The sequence below is a fragment of the Antechinus flavipes genome, chromosome 3 (genome assembly GCF_016432865.1).
Source record: "Antechinus flavipes isolate AdamAnt ecotype Samford, QLD, Australia chromosome 3, AdamAnt_v2, whole genome shotgun sequence".
NCBI lineage: Eukaryota > Metazoa > Chordata > Mammalia > Dasyuromorphia > Dasyuridae > Antechinus > Antechinus flavipes.
This window is the reverse complement of record NC_067400.1, coordinates 281,325,285-281,343,466: the sequence shown is the minus strand read 5'-3', so window position 1 is coordinate 281,343,466 and position 18,182 is coordinate 281,325,285. Positions and strand designations below refer to the sequence as shown.

Here is an 18,182-nt window from a genome sequence, read left to right as displayed (position 1 = left end):
GATATGTGAATAATTTTGAAGGTTATAAATAATTTTTTTTTTTGGCAAATGTTTTCAAAATGCTGTTTTGTGCCAAAAGCTTCTTATTTAACATGGGATTTAACTGTTAGCTTTAGAAGAGCACCAAAAGCTATGCCATTAAAAAAAAAAAAAAAAAAAAAAACAACTATTCTTTATAATCTACAGAGAACAGACCCAGTGAGAATATTATCAAGAACTACTAGGAAACAGACACCAAAATCTTATAAATTACAAACTAATAAAAATGCTAACATTACATAGCTAAGATATTATTTTTCAAAAAATGTATAATAATTCACAGAACATAGTATTAAAATATCTGAACTAAAATCCAACATAGGTCTAATTTGAAAATCTATTAATCATATTGTTTGCCTTCTCAATGGATGAAGGAAGGGCTAGGGGGAGGGAAAAGAATTTGGTACCTCCCAAAATTTTCAAACTCATGTTAAAATTTTGTTTTTTAAGAAAATAAAATCTATTACATATAAACAGACTTAATAGGCCATGGTTTGAGCTAATCAGCTAAAGTTAGGAATCAAGTGAGAGATATGGATTTCTTATTGTCCTCTTTATTTTAATGGTAGTGGATAAGCTAGATAAAATTAAAGAACTAATAAGTTTTCAATTCTGAAAACACTGCTTTCAACTTTTCTTCTTTCTTTAACCTAAAGCTAATTCTCCTAATGAAAACAAAAAAGCAAATCAACAATTTCATTCCTGAACCATAATTATCAATTCTCTTAAGATTTTGAAATAACACCAAGTACTCCCCTCCCATATTTATTCATTCTCTCTCTCTCACGCACACACACGTGTAACGCGCGCACACATGTGCAACGCACACACACACTCCATTAATGACTAAAATGTCACAGTACTTTAATTATTCTTAATTCTGGTGTTCATAGCACCCTGTTTTCCATTTGACGTTTGTCTTCATTTAGGAAATGCAAGATTTTCAAGCATTATAACAAAGAACAAGTATTATGTAGCAAATAACATTTTAAGAAGGGTCAAAAGACCATTTCTGTTAAGTGACTATCACTCACATTTAGATTGTCTTTTATGAAAACAAAATGTTTATATTTAATTTGATTATCAAAAGATAAGCAAACTGAGGCTCAAAAAAAAAAAAAAAAAAAAAGCAGTAACATAATTTCTATTTAACATGAATCTAAGTCACCTGACCAAATCTAAAGTTCTTTCTGTTAGAAACACTATCTTTCATTTTTCCTTATGAAATCCTACGATAATCCATCAGAATATTCTGATAATAGTTCCCAGATTTTGGCTTAAGAGAACAAAAAGAAAGGCATAGAAGGCTTCTAACACTAAAATTATCTCTAAACATTTTTGTGGGAATTTTAATTTTGAGGGAATGGTTTTAAACAAACATATCTTTAAGGCTACTACATTCAAGTAATAGGCCCTATTTCATTATTCCAATACTACAAACTTATAAAAATTTTAGAATATTTTTACTGCCTTTTAAAAACACACCACAATGAGACCTAAAGATTAAGACAATAGTAAAGTTATGAATTTAGCAAAATATTTAAATAAAAATTTGCCTTTTATCTTAAAAAAAAATGTGCTCACCCTACATATTTTAACATATCTTCTTTATTTATAAAAGAGGGGCATGTTCTGTAAATTGTAAGGCCTTATTAAAAAATGTGAGCTACTATTAGTTTGTATCTCTATAATTATAATAATGTATAGATGATAACTCAAAACATCCTCAGATTGTGTAATTATGCCCTTTATTCAGACCATTAGTCTACTTAAGGGCAGCTAGCTGTATTTCAAGGTGTCATGGATAGGATACTGAGCCTAGAGTCAGGAAGAGACCTAAGTTCACATTTGGCCTCAGACACTTTATTAGTTAGTTGTCCCTGAACAAGTCATTTAACCCTGCTTGTCTGTTTCCTCATCTGTAAAAATGAGCTGAAGAAAAAAAAGGCAAATCACACTGTATCTTTGTCAAGAAAATCCCAAATGGGGTCACAAGTCAGACAACTGAAAAATGACTCAACAGTCTGCTTAATCCAGATATAATGAGAGATTTTATGGACATTATTTTACTAAAAAAGCTAAAAATGTTTAAGCATTTTAAAGGTAAAGTATTATAAAGATTATAGTTCACATCATCAAAATAGCTTAATGTTACAGTAATTTTCATTATGAATTCCAATTTAGACAAATTTGATCATACCAATGCAAAGATTAGAAGAAAAAGTTAACTAGGAGAACTTTTTTTTTTGCAGTAAGTTTTTTTTTGAAAGAGGCCTCATTCTGGTTATCAGATACATAAGGAACTGATTTAAATTTGTAAGTATAAAAAGCCATTTCTGAGTATGGTCAAAGCATACAAACAGGTACTTCAAAGAAAGAAATCCAAATTGCTGATAACTAGATACATGTAAATCAGAGCAACTCTGAATTTCTATTATATACCATCAAATCGGCAAAGGTGATGAAAAAGCAAAATGAGAGTTGCAGGGAAAATAGACAAATTAATGGGTGGATCCTGGAATTGATGTAGCCATTAAGAAAAGCAATAAGGAAAAATGCACAAAAAATTACTAAGTTGTACTTACTCTTTGATAATACCATTATCAAACCTCTACCCCAAAGAAATCAATGAAAGAAATGAGCAAAAAATGTCTATTACAGTAGCTTTTTTTTTTTTTTGTAGTGGCAAAGAACTACAAATCAAGGCGGTGCTGATTGGTTAGTTAGCGTTGAAAGTAACCGAACAAATTGTGGAATATAGATGTAATGAATATTATCATGCCATAAGAAATGATGAAAAAAAACAGTCTCAAAGAAATCTGGGAAGATTTATATGAATGGATGCAAAGTGTAGTGAGCAAAACTAGGAAAAAAATTATACAATAACAATACAATAAAGACAAACCATTTGGAAAGACAAGAATTCTGATCAATAAAATAGGGGCACAACCAAAATTTCAGAGGACAAATGAGGAAGCATGCTATTTAGATGATAAACTAAGTGCTAAATGGGACTCAACTTTTAGACAGAACCAATGCAAGGTTGTTTTGGTAGTGGGTTTTTTTTTTTTTTTTAACTTAACTATGTATACTTGTTATAAAAGGTTTCATTTTATTTTGGTGGTCTTTATTTTTCCTCAATGGGGAGGACAAATAGGTAGGGAGGAAAAATTGAATTTTTTTCCCCTCTTAAATTAAATGAAATTTTTTAAAAGTACCATAGCTAAATGGCTCCTTCAGTTTGATTGGCAAAATCCAATGAGGACTATTACAGGAAAAGCACTGTGCTAAAGCTACAAGGGCACTAACTGAGAAAGATGAAAGGATAAATCACTAAAAACATCTCATAGGAGATGGCATTTGAGCTGAGTCTTGAAGCTGATAACTCTAGGAAAATGAAGGTTAGGAAAACAATGTAATTCACAAACATGGGGACAGCTCAGAGGTGAGAGATGAAATGTTGAATTTAAAAAAAAAAACAAACACGTGCAAGAAAAATGGAATATAAAATGCTTGGAAACATGACAGACAATGAGCATAAGGTAAAAGTCAAGCAAAAAGTTATTACATATACTTTGCTCTTCTATATGTAAAAATATCAAAATAAAGAGGAAAAAAACCCCTTATATTCTTTAGAATTTAAATACATTTTAAAAGCTTCCTACTCATTTCAATGTATATGGCAATTTTACAAGACTCCAAAGAAAAGGGACTCTTCATATGCCAAGTAGGAGCTTTTTTTAAATTTAAAAATAACCTGCTGTCATCACAACAAATAAATGCAAAAGAATTTAACAATTTTAATGAACAGAGCTAATGATAAACTTAGGATCTCAATATAACAGAACTATGAATCCAATACATTTAAAAAATCTGGTTATAATAAGAATCAGAATAATAAGGTTCTTATAGAAATATTTCAAAAGGGCAGTGCCACTGAGGTTTCCTGAGCTATTGAGTTCTATAAACTCATCTTTCAAAGACTGAGTAAGTAAGGCAGGATACACACCTTGGTGGTCTCGGTCCAGTTACGAGTGGACTGGCGTCTGCATCAGGAAAAGCACCTCCGCCATTGGTATTAATCGGCGTCCCCGTATTTGGTTGAAGAGGGAAGACCCAAGGCTGTATAGGCCATGAAGACTGAACCCTCCTCCTCCTCCTCCTCCTCTTCTTCCTCTCACCTTTAGAGGGGATCCTCCCTCCAGGACGGGGCCGGAGCACTTCGAGGAGGCCAGCGTGGGGGGAGCCTGTGCACTGGTTGCTGAGGTGGCTGTGGCCCCCGTCGTCCCTGCCCTGGGGAATAAACAAACCATTCAGTCTCCTGGGATATCCCCCCCACGTCCTCGCCCCGGGGACACCAGCATCGTTTCCGAGGGTCGAATAACGATAATAACGGCAATACCTGCAGGAGTAACTCAATTTGAGGGGGTGGGGAGGTGAACAGGCAGCTGCGGGCGGAGGGCGGGAGGAGAAACCGGGGCTAGGCGGAAAGGGGGCAAAAGAGGGCGCGGGAAGAGGAGGCGCCCGGCCCGGCCCCGGCAGCACGGCTCCAGTCCCGCGCCTCCCTCCGGGGTCAGGGGCTTAGCCACGCCGGGAAGACGAGCTCCTCCCCGCTCTGCCGCTTACTCCCCCTCTCTCCTCCTCCTCTCCCTTCTCCCCTCCCCCCTCCCCCCTCTCCCCTCCCCCACCCCCTTTTCCCCTCCCCCCCGTGACTGTGGGCCGGAACCGAAGCCGGTCGTCACCGTGGGGCCCTGCCCGGGGATTGCCGGGGCCTTCCTGAACTGCAGCTGCTCAGGCCGCCCACCCACTCAATTCTTCAGTCCGCCAACTCGTCGGCGGAGTCTGTCTGTCTTCACGGCGGAGACAGACTCCCAGGATTAACCCGCGACGGGTGGGGGGAGGACGAGAAGGGGGGTGGGGAACAGCAGGAGGGAGGAAGGGGGGTATCCCCTGTCCTCCTTCTCTCCTCTATTCCCAAAAGCCCGTGAGGCTGTGAAAGAGGTTGGAAGGAAGCTATATTATTTTCCCCAAAGCAATAACAACAGCTTTAACCGGTGTTTACCTTCCCCCTGGTCCAGCGCCAGCGCCGCCATCTTTCTTTCTAACGCCGGGCACTGCGCGTACGTCACTTCCGCCGCCACCACCACCTGTGGGCCAGAAGCACTAACCTGACCAGGCTCGGAAGTAACCGGACACTGAGCAGAAGAAACTGGCGTGGCGCCGGCCAACGTATACCGTCATCAAATCTCCGCCTGCGATTTCCCCATATCTTCTCCACTCCTGTGTTTCTGGGCCTCTGAAAAAGACAGTTTTAATTAATGACCCTCTAACAAATAAATAAGGTTGGCCCGTCCCCCACCCCCCACCCTCCACCCCCCCCCACTCCGAACCTAGATCCCAGTGAAACCCAGGATGACGGATTTTAGCCTGGTCACTCTTGGTTCTCCGCTTGCTGAGCCCCGTCTGATAGCGTCCTTAAGGGGCTCTACGTAGGCTTTAAAACTATGTAGCGTTTGTTTTCTTTGGGATGCTACCACGCTCTGCGTGAGTGCGAGGACCCTTGGCTCCTGCGCAAATGAGCAAAGGTCCATTCGCCAGAGGCTAAAGAGACCATTTTACTCTGGGTAGCCCACCCCAACGAAGAGACAAACGGCAGTTCAAGTTACAGGAACTATTATAAAATGCCTTTCAGCACCTGGACGGGAGTGTGAAGGGAAGGCAAAAGGAGAAATGGGGAGGTAGTGTGAGGATGGGCGCAAAACTGTTTTAGAAGTGTTACACCTGCATTAAATGGCATCATTTTTATAAGGCAACTTGCACTGAAGTATTGCATCACATTTCCACTTAGCTTAGTACACAACAATTACGTGTTCAGCATTGTACATCTCCCAGTGGCGAATAATTTATAGAAAATGGCACATATGCGCCATTCAGAGAAATGATTGGAGCGATGTAAAACACGGCTCTATTCATTTCTAACTGCGCCAGAAGAAAATGGCAGAAAATTTCAGAAAATACTGAATAGGCGAGTCACATTCAATATTTATTTACATACCAACACCCAGATTCTAATTAAAGCTGTTTAAAAATGTCGATTTTTCTTCCTGTTTTTTCCCCTTGAAATAACATAGCTCTTTTATAAATCTATTAGTTTTCTCCTAGAAAAAATGAAGGAAAGGACAAGAAGAAAATATTTGAAGGTCAGTGTTCCTAGTACAAAAGTACATTGAATTAAATAGATTTGCTATTGTTATTATTAAATATAATGGATAAATGCTATTATGGTTTTTGGGTTTTAGCTTCTCAGATAAGCTTAGAGTATAAACAAACATCCAAGTAAAATTAAATCATATAACAATTTTTAAAGACCTTCATAATATCTTTAGGAAGACTGCAAACAACAGTTAATTTTCAGTAGACCAAATTAACATATATTTTGTAGAAACAGATCACATAAAACAATAATAATCATGAGGGATAGCCATACAATACTGAAAATAAGCAACAGACTTATTAAAAGCATGAGGAAGAACTATCTCAGGTTCTGAAGAGCATAGAATCTAAATTTTAAAAGCTTAGTATTTATTCTGACATCTTCATTTTAGATATAAGGAAATATCTCTACTAAATGCTTTCATTTGTTACTGGAACTTTTCTGTTTTAACACTTCTGTATTAGATATAGTGGCCAGAACACTGAGTCTGGAGTCGGAAGAAGTGGGTTCAAATCTGGTTTCAGACACTTATTAAACTGTTATCCCAGGTAAGCTATTAAACACCCTATTTGCCTCTATTTCCTCATCTATTTAAAAAAAAAAAACCTATAAAATAGTTAATCACTCTAGTATTTTTGTCAAGAAAATCCCAAATAGGGCCACAGAGATGGATGTGAATGAAAATGACTGAACAACAAAATTGAGTAAATTCCCCTGGCTCTCTTTTACCTCCAGGATCAAATATAAAATTCTTTGTTTGGAATTCAAAGCCTTTATCTTTCCACTCTTTTACTTTACTCCCCATTATGTACTCTGTGATTTAGTGAGATCAACATCCTTGCTGTTGTTTAAAAAACACTCCACCTTCTGTAAAACAAACTACATTAGGTCTTCTAATTGATGAGTTCTTACACCCTGAGTATGACCATAGAGTTCCCTCTGGACTTCTTAAAAAACAAAGGAATAGACATGAGATGAAAATTATCAAGGTCAAAAGACTGCATGCAAATTTGAGAAAGTCAGGAGAATTTAGAAGTTGGAGTTGAAGGAAAGGCATTTTGTTTTATATTATCTCACTGCTTGGAAGTGAACTATATAACTTGGGTCAACAATTTCCTGTGCCAAGCCTTTCCCTGAAACCCACTAGTCTCAAACAAAGCAAAACCTATTTAAGATCCTACTGATGAGGTTCTGAGCAACTAGGTAGGATTGGAAGATAATATTATTTCCTGAGGCAAACAGGGAAGGGCAGCAAAGGGCATCAGTTCAACCTTATAGTCTCATCCTCGGTAGAGGTCATTGGTAGTCCCACTTTGCAGTATTCAGTCAGAAATACAAGTCATGTGAAACCCCTGACGTTAAATTTCTGCTATAAATCTGTCTATGGTTCACACCTTCTTTGTTTAATTCTTTTTGGGCTAGTCTCCCACAGCATTGCCTGGTGGTGTCTTTCTCCTACTCATAGCTAAGTAATTCTTATGGGATGCTATGCATTTAGCCTGCCAGTTAAGGGTATAATCCCACCTTATGGTGTATTCTTTTTTTCCTAGTTAATTGTGAGTTTGACTATTTCCATTGTTAATTGTTAAAATCCTTTTGCTTGCTCTGTGCTTTCCCAACTCTTTCACATTTACCATTCCTGGTATCTATTGTATCTCTTCATTTTGTCTGTAACCTCTTCTTACTAATAAATCTGCCATTTATCAAAGAGAATGGCCATTGTGAATTCTTCACATGACCAAACCCAAACATTTGGTACTTTTATCAATCACATCATTTGGAGCTAGGAATTGCTACCCTGAACACATCACTATTCTAGCCAGCTTCAAAGTAGTGATCGAGAAAGGGAGGATTCAATGGTATTCTCTGGTACTTAACTATTGAGGACTTAAGTGATTGATTCTGTAATGCTGGAGAAACTGAGGCAGGATAGAGATTAAAGAACAATTTAATAATTTAAAAGGGAAAGATTTACTGGGAGCAAACGGATCTATGGTTTGGGCCCAGGGCTGAATGAGACTATCATCTCCAAGAATCCAGCAGTGAATGTCGGATATAAGATTCTTTTATAGGGTAACAAGAACAGTGACATAATGGGAGAGGTACCTAGGATGAGGATGACATAATGGAGGCAGGCCCTAAGATGACATAATGGAGGAAGGTACCAGAGAGGCTCCTGATATTCCAATGATGTCTAAAATATAAGATATCCTTTATCCTATTGATTATAGCTTGAAGTTTAAGATATAAGACCTTTATCCTATCAAACATTAAGAGGGAATGGTTATAACCTGAGGCAGAGAAACTAAATAGGACAATTAGGGAAACTGGGTCAGTACATTAAAAGGAAACTGTGGCACACAATTCCAACCCTTGCACACATACCAACAGTATAGTTTAAGAGGTCTAAAAGTCTCTAAATTAATTCTCTTAAATACCTGAGTTTTCTTTGGGTACTGCCTAAATTTAAGCATCTGAACTGTGTTCCTTGAATTCCTGAATTTGAGGACATATATAAAGCCTTGGTTTGGGTTGACTAGATTTGAGATGAGCTTTGAGCTTTCAGCCCACGTAGTGGCTGTTTCTGTTATTTTTATATACATACTTTCTTGTGTGCCTGGCTCTGATGGGATGAATAAGACCCCAGCAAAGACAAGGTCTTTGGTAGCTATAGTAGTTATAACTCAGGACCATAGGAGAGGATAAAATCTGGAATCCAAGCTACTCCCTGAGGCAAGCAGTGAAGAGCACTGATAGGATTAACTACAGCCTTAAATGGACCTTTTGTTCTTAAGGCCTTTTGTCTCAGGTCACTTCCTTACATTGACAAACTCATTACACAATTTGCCGTATCCAATCAGAAAGCCAAATTATGAGATCAAGCTGTGGATTATATTTCCCCTATAAAAGAACTACACAAAATTGTGGTATGTGAATGTTATGGAATAGTATTGTTCTGTAATAAATGACCAGCAAGATAAATACAGAGAGACTTGGAGAGATTTACATGAACTGATGCTAAGTGAAATGAACAGAACCAGGTCATTATACACTTCAACAACCATACTGTAAGAGGATGTATTCTGATGGAAGTGGATTTCTTTGACAAAGAGACCTACCTCCATTTCAATTGATAAATGATGGACAGAAGCAGCTACACCCAAAGAAAGAACACTGGGGAAATGAATGTAAACTATTTGCATTTTTGTTTTTCTTTCCGGTTTATTTTTACTTTCTGAATCCAATTCTCCCTGTGCAACAAGAGAACTGTTCGGTTCTGCACACATATACTGTATCTAGGATATACTGCAACATATCTAACATATATAGGACTGCTTGCCATCTAGGGGAGGGGTGGAGGAAGGGAGGGGAAAAATCAGAACAGAAGCGAGTGCAAGGGGTAATGTAAAAAAAATTACCCTGGCATGGGTTCTGTCAATAAAAAGTTATTATAATAAACTAATAAAAGAAAAAAAATAAAAGAACTACACATACTGTTATTCCACTGCTAAAGTTATTTTTTAGGAATTTAGCCCATAATCTCCACTAAAGTCCTTTTCCAAGAATTTAGCTCAACTACTTTTTTAGGAATTTAGGCTGTCTTGACAATTTATTAGGAACTTGCCATGCAGCATCTTCCTCCTGGCTAATTGTGAGTTCTACACAACTGTGGGGAACTTAGTTCCTGCGTCTTTTCCCCTTTTTAAGGACTAACTTCTTTTTGGAACTTAGCATATTAGTCAATGGATTAATAAAATCTTTGCCTCTTGAGAGATAGTCTAAGCCTACAAATTCTTTTGAGATACTTCCAGACAACAGTTTTTAACACTAATATAGCTTTGGAATCCAAAACCTATCTCTCCCGACATATTTCATGGCCAAACCCCATCATTTTGGCGGCCCTGTACAGAGAAAGTCTGACAGTACCCCTAAAGCTCATCAGCTCTATCATGTTCTGTGTGTACGATAGAAGTCCATAATAACATCATTGAAATGACAAGCCTAGAGTTTTCTGATGAGTTATGAGTCTACTTAGATAAGTCTAAAAATATCCATACCATCTATACATGTCTATGATGCAAAAAAAGTATAGGGCAGAGATATGCCCAAAAAATGTTCCACAACTGAATCTCTAAAAGGAAATATACATGTGACACATTTTATAGTTTCATCTGCATTATTTTCTCCATCACTTTCTTAAATCTAGACAATCAATAAAATTTTGACACCTGTCCATAAATGTAGAGCTTCTATTAAAGCTTCAGTATTAGACTTCTAATTGAATTTATTAGTACTTATGAATTACTAGACTCTGTTTTAATCATTTTATGTCTATAAAATGACCCCTTAAATAGGGGTATATAATTTTAGGTGTTCACAGAGAACTAGCACCTCTGGTGTGAGGGCTTGCTGAGTTCTTTTCAAGGCTGCTCATCTACCTTTGGTGTCCATCTGGTACCCACTTGTCATTTGTGGCTGTAAATCCATCTTGGCAGACAACCTAAAACTAGGTTGGGTCATGGAAGGCCCTCAACCCTGTTAAGAAGATGTCTACCACAATCATGAAAACTTCTGTCAGAATTGGCAGAATTGTGCTGAAAGAGGATAAACTTGTAATTTCTGAGTGACTTTACCACAATAGGCATGTACTATTAGACATGGGTGGGAGTCTTTGGGAAGAATGGGATTGGAAAGAGCAACAATAATGGTTTCTGCTGAAGATTTTTGTGTCTCATGACCTTATCACCAACATTGTCCCTCATTTATCTAAATGCAACAAAATAATGCATATGCACCTTCACAGCTAGTACTGACATTTACTAGACATTATAAGGAGAAGAGATGGGCAAGATGTGAGAGTGACAAAGGTGATAGAAGCAAAGTAGAATTTCAGTAGCACAAAAGAAACGAGAGATGTGAAAATCTAGAGATATTAAAATGGACTATTTGTGCCTAATCTATAGTGGAACCTTCTGAGTTCCTATTAGACAGATCACTCCCAGTAGACTACATTGTACCTTGACTCCAACATCATGAGGCCATTGGTGCTTGTGGAGGAGTACAAAGGGTGAACAACAACAGCACCCCCTGGTGGTTAAAGTTAAAAACTTAAAACAATAGTATGGGTTAGTGTTATAGCTAACATTTATAAAGCAACCAACATTTATATAGTGCTTTAACATTTACAACTTGTTTTTCCCCAGAATTTTGAACTAAAAAGTGAAAATATTATTAACCAGCCCAATTTTGCAAGTGAGACAACTGAAAAGGCAAAGGGACTTACACAGCGTTTTATCACTAGTAAATGCTGATGCTATGATTTGAGGTTAGATTTTTTTCTCCACATCTACTGATCTTTTGAAACATCAAGAAAACCTCAATAATTCAAATTTAGATAAATCAATCAACAAACACTTATTAAATACCTATTAGGTATCTATGTAAGTAAGGCCAGTAAGGTGGCATAGTGGATAAGATATTGGTCTTAGAATCAACAAGACTCATATTCATGAATGCAAATCTAGCCTCAGATACTTATTAGCCATGTGACACAACTGAAACAAGTCAACAACAATGTATCAGGCACCAGGAATACAGAAACAAGAGTATAATTGTCCTTGCCTTGAAAGTGATTAAGTCCTGGGTATCAAGGTAGGTGTTTGCAGAGAAAGCATAGGATTATAATACTCCCTAAGGCAAGTAGGAAAGGGCACTGATGGAAACAGTCTTAAATGAGCCTTTTATTTTTAATTTGGTCATTTGTTTCAGTGAACTTTTGATTATAGTTCCACCCCAAGTACAAGTCTCTAGAAACTTCACCTTCACTTATATCTAATCGGAAAACCCAAGTTTCAATGTCAACCCCCCCAGGTTATATTTTCCCTATAAAATATCTGCTCATACCTTAGATCTTTAAAAACTTTTCTATAATTCTCTATAAATTTAGCCCACCAGTCAATGGTATATTCCATTTTATAGCTTCTTCCCTTTAATGGTTAATTGTGAGTTCCACTAGGAAACTTGTCTTTCCACTGTACACCAAGATAAGGTCAAAATGGGTTCATGACCTAGGCATAAAGAATGAGATTATAAATAAATTGGAAGAGCATAGGATAATTTACCTCTCAGACCTGTGGAAGAGGGAGGAATTTATGACCAAAGAAGAACTAGAGATCACTATTGACCACAAAATAGAAAATTTTGATTATATCAAATTGAAAAGTTTTTGTACAAACAAAACAAATGCAGACAAGATTAGAAGGGAAACAATAAACTGGGAAAACATTTTTACAATCAAAGGTTCTGATAAAGGCCTCATTTCCAAAATATATAGAGAATTGACTCTAATTTATAAGAAACCAAGCCATTCTCCAATTGATAAATGGTCAAAGGATATGAACGGACAATTCTCAGTCGAAGAAATTAAAACTATTTCTAGCCATATGAAAATATGCTCCAAATCATTATTAATCAGAGAAATGCAAATTAAGAAAACTCTGAGATACCACTACACACCTGTCAGATTGGCTAGAATGACAGGGAAAGATAATGTGGAGTGTTGGAGGGGATGTGGGAAAACGGGGACACTGATACATTGTTGGTGGAATTGTGAACACATCCAGCCATTCTGGAGAGCAATTTGGAACTATGCTCAAAAAGTTATCAAACTCTGCATACCCTTTGATCCAGCAGTGTTTCTATTGGGCTTATATAACTCCAAAGAGATACTAAAGAAGGGAAAGGGACCGGTATGTGCCAAAATGTTTGTGGCAGCCCTGTTTGTAGTGGCTAGAAGCTGGAAATTGAATGGATGCCCATCAATTGGAGAATGGTTGAGTAAATTGTGATATATGAACGTTATGGAATATTATTGTTCTGTAAGCAATGACCAGCAGGATGAATACAGAGAGGATTGGAGAGACTTACATGAACTGATGCTAAGTGAAATGAGCAGAACCAGGAGATCATTGTATACCTCAACAATGATACTGTTTGAGGATGTATTCTGATGGAAGTGGATCGCTTTGATAAAAACATCTAATTCAGTTTCAATTGATCAAGGATGGACAGAAGCAGCTACACCCAAAGAAAGAACACTGGGAAATGAATATAAACTGCTTGCATTTTTGCTTTTCTTCCCGGGTTATTTATATCTTCTGAATCCAATTCTCCCTGTGCAACAAGAAAATTGTTCGGTTCTGCACACATATATTGTATCTAGGATATACTGTAACCTATTTAACATGTAAAGGACTGCTTGCCTTCTGGGGGAGGGGGTGGAGGGAGGGAGGGGGAAAACCAGAACAGAAGTGAGTGCAAGGGATAATGCTGTAAAAAATTACCCTGGCATGGGTTCTGTCAATAAAAAGTTTAAAAATAAATAAATAAATAAATCCAAAAAGAAAAAGAAGAAGAAGAAGAAGAAGAAGAAGAAGAAGAAGAAGAAGAAGAAGAAGAAGAAGAAGAAGAAGAAGAAGAAGAAGAAGAAGAAGAAGAAGAAGAAGAAGAAGAAGAAGAAGAAAAGAAAAGAAAAGAAAAGAAACTTATTTTTCATCCAGAAAAAAAATGAAAAAAAAAATGTGATTAGAGATGGAAAACCACTTACACATGGAGATGAGAGCAGATGTAATAATAATGATCAGGAGACAAACTCATACTGTGGAATAAGAGTCTTCAAATAGGATACTACTTCAACCAACAGGGAATCAGGGGAGGACTGAATTACTTCCCAATAAAGTGATTGTCAAGGGAGAACAAATGAAATAATCAGGTGGAGATTCATACTCAGTAGAGGGATGACACATTCTTAATAGTTGTGACCTCTGGTGCTCAGCCAATCAAGGAAAAGACTTGTATTTGGGGTATAAAAAAAAGGTACAAGTATTGATTTCAGGATTCCTATTCTATAGGAAACCTACATCTGCAATTGTGAAATTAAAGACTTTTAAATTCAAAGTCTAATGGAATTATTTTTCACAGAAGTCAATAACAAACTAAGTTACTAAAGGCAGCTTCAAGCTATACAAGAAGCCCAATACAAAGCAATATTTACCTAAGGAAAATTTCATGAGTATCCCATAAATGATAGGAAAAAGCACTTTCACCATTCAGGTGATGTGCATTTACATCTTTGCCACATAAACACTCTTAATTTATATTTACTTTCCCCTAGACATTGTATATAATGAAGTTTTTCACTACATCTGGGATCATCTCCAGTTATCCTGATCTACCTCTTGCCACTGGATCCAGGAGAGTGAGTCTGGTAACTCTCTATAGCCCTGCCTCACTTAAATCCAATTAGTTTTTAAGTCATGACATAACTTACTAATGTCAAGGTCCTCTTTGAGATTGAAGGGCAATACCTCTCAGATCTGAAGAGAATGAATATATGGCCAAAAAACTAGAGAACATTACAAAATGCAAAGTGGACAATTTTGATTTTATTAAGTTAAAACTTTGTCCAAACAAAACCAGTGTAGCCAAGATTAGAAGGGAGGTAGAAAACTGAGGAAAATTTTTTATAGCCAGCATTTCTGATAAAGACTCATTTCTAAAATACATAAGAGAATTGATTCAAATTTATAAGAATGAAAACCATATCTCAATTGATAAATGGTCAAAGGATATGAACAATTTTTAGATGAAATTAAAGCCATTCTAATCATATGAAAAAATTCCCTAAATCACAATTAATTAGAGAAATGCAAATTAAGTCAATTCTAAGGCACCACTTCACACCTCTCAGATTGGCTAAAATGTTAGGAAAAGATGATAAATGTTGGAAGGGATGTGGGGAAACTGAGAAACTAACACATCGTTGGTCGAGTTGTGAACAGATCCAACCATTTTTGGGAGCAATCTGGAACTATACCCAAAGGGCTATCAAACTGTGTATACTCTTTGATCTAGCAGTGTTTCTCCTGGGTCTGTATCCCAAAGAGATTATAAAAAAGGGAATAATGCAAAATGTTTGTAGCTGCCTTTTTTTGTAGTGGCAAGGAATTAGAAAATGACTGGATGCCCATCAGTTAGGGAATGATTGAATAAGTTATAGTATATGAATGTAATGGAATATTATTTTTCTATAATAAATGATGAGCAGATTGATTTCGGAAAAGCCTGGAAAGACTTACATGAACTGGTGTTAAATGAAGTGAATAGAATCAAAAGAATATTGTATACAGCAAAAACTAGATTATGTGATGATCAACTGTGATGGAGTTGGCTTTTTTCAACAATGAGGTGATCCAAAGCAAATCCAATAGACTTGTGATGGACAGAGCCATCCACATCCAGAGAGGACTAGGGAGACTGAATATAGATCACAATATAGTATTTTCATTTTTGTTGCTGCTGTTTGCTTTTTTTCTTTCTCATTTTTTCCCCTATTTGCTCTGATTTTTTCTTATGCAGCATATGTGGAAATATGTTTAAAAGAACTGTATATGTATAACTTATATTGAATTACTTGCTATCTAGAGAAGGGGGAAAAGGGAAGGGAGAAAGAAAAATTCTTCCAGGTCTCTGGACCAGGTATAGGTCTCTGGCAGAATTCTTAGCTGAGTTCTTTGCATTGACAAAACCATCATAATTCCACAGTTATTATATTCAATCAGAAAGCCAAGTTACGATGTCAAACCTCTAAGGTTATATTTCCCCTATAAAGGACTTTACTGTAATTCCCTTGATAACTCTTTTTAAGGTACTGTAGATAGACACCAGCCTTGAAGTCAGAAGTATCTGAGTTCACATCTGGCTTCAGATATTTGCCTCAGCCAAAAAAAAAAAAAAAAAAGTTTTCCAAGTTTATTCCTTCCCTTCTAATCTTGTCTGCATTAGTTTTGTTTGTACAAAACCTTTTTAACTTAATATAATCAAAATTATCTATTTTTTGTTCAATAATGATTTCCAGTTCTTTGGCCACAAATTCCTTCCTTCTCTACAATATCTGATGGGTAAGCTATACTTTGTTCTTCTAAATTGCTTATAATATCACTTTTTATGTCTAAATCATGAACTCATTTAGACCATATCTTGGTCTGTCTCTGTTTCTCTCTCTCTCTCAGTCACTTGGGGTTAAATGACTTGCCCAGAGTCACATTGTTAGGAAGTGTTAAGTGTCTGAGACCAGATTTGAACTCAAGTTCTCCTGACTTTAGGGCTGGTGCTCTATCTACAACACCACCTAGTTTCCCCAGTCTTACACTTTTTTGGTAAAAACAAAACACAAAAATTGATTATTAATTTAAAATAAACATGGTGGAGCATCTAGGTGCTGCCACTTCATCAAAGACTAAAGGGAGAGAAAAGATCTCCCTGATAAGAAAGGGAGAAAAAAGAGCTCATAGTAAATGGCCTCCATTTTTTTCACTTAAGTATAAGAGGTTCTCAAATATCCCCTGGTGTTAAGGAATAAAATATAGTAATTTATGTATAACTCAAACAATGAATATAGGTATTGAGCTAGTTTTCACTTTTGAAACTAGTCTTAATATTATGTCATTCTTATTACATTGTAACAATCATAGACTCTAAGAAGCCATTGAAGTATCTTCGAATTGGAATAAAGTAATAATGAGAGAACAAAAAATTTAAATGCCCCCCAAATAATTTGGCATGCCACTAAAATATATAATAAAATAAAATCAGTATTCCTAATTTTGTCCAGTACAGATTTTGCTTTTCTCAAGTAGCTTTTAGCTAGACTAATTAAAAAAAATAATAATAATAAAACCCCTAATGTTAAGAATGTAAACAAAGAAGTAAACATTTGCTTTTGCTTTGGAAGGAGTACATAAAAGAAGCTTCAATACTATGGTAGGAAGGAGAAAAAGAAAACATATTGAAATAAAGTAAATTTGTTGCTTTGTTTTACATGTATCTAGATATAAATTATCTAAAATTGAAACATGGGATACTTGTTCCTTATGTTTCCAAAGAACTACTGAAAAGTAGCACTGAGATAGTAAAACTTTAGTATACTATTTATAATTTCAATATAGACACAATCTTTAAAAAGAAAAGAAAACCAGAATATAAAAAATCCAAAATCTCAACAGATATTTTTGGAAAACATAAAGGCTAATAATAATAAAAATTTTATGTGTAAAATGTATGAATAGGCATAAGATGAAGTAGAAGTGATAGTAAAGAGGGAATAGCAGATCCAAAGGACTCTATGTTTATTTAAAGACATGAAGGAATCTAGAAACTGCCTGGACCCTAAATGAAACAATGCAATCTTCAATATTGTATTTAAGATTTGGAATTCAGATATGGAATAGAGCCAGAGCTAAATCTGGAAACAGTAGCAAGATTGTAAACAAAATGGAATACAATGATACCTTAATTAGTAAGCAATGATTTTTTAAAGAAATGTCTTCTTGAGCATAAAGGGAGTTAAAAGTAGCAACCTTCTGAGGAGAAATCATTTGTAATATCTCTTCATTGAAGAGTATGTGGCAGTGAAGTAGGTATGAACTCAGGGGATAGCTATACTATTAGTCTAATCTATAGACAAGAGACTTAGAAGCAAGAATGTCTTGTGTATTAAAAAGACAATGAAACATGAACAATAAAAAGCCAGAGACTATTTTATCCAAAAGGGAAAAAAAGATCAAAGGTCCTATCTTTTGGAAATGCAATGGAAATGTATATACTTGATGATTGTCTTTGATCCCAAAGATTGTACTTGTAACACTTACACTTCCAAGGAGACCAACATAGAAAGACCTCAATAGGTACCACAATATTTATAGCATTATTTTTGTTTATAGGAAAGAAGTAAAAATAAAATCAATAGCCATCAATTGGGAAATGGTTAAACAAATTGTGATTCAGGAACATGACAGAATGATGAGGTTAGTGGCATGCAAAGAGTTGTTAAAATCCCCTTATGATCAGTGCAAAGGTTTTTCATGAAAGA

At 36.1% G+C, this 18,182-nt stretch overlaps 1 protein-coding gene across 5 annotated transcripts in view; it reads right to left on the bottom strand.

The window, feature by feature from the left end:
- KLHL15 (kelch like family member 15) overlaps positions 1 to 6,111 on the bottom strand; it is a 58,824-nt gene extending 52,713 nt beyond the window's left edge. The window contains exons 1-3 of one of the 5 annotated variants that reach the window (XM_051985096.1): positions 5,430 to 6,111; positions 5,102 to 5,335; positions 4,049 to 4,332 (exon numbers count right to left, since the gene is read on the bottom strand). The gene's annotated coding sequence lies outside the window, so the exon portion shown is untranslated. The other 4 variants (XM_051985094.1, XM_051985095.1, XM_051985098.1 and 1 more) reach the window with 4 other exon arrangements.
- Positions 6,112 to 18,182: the final 12,071 nt, after the last annotated feature.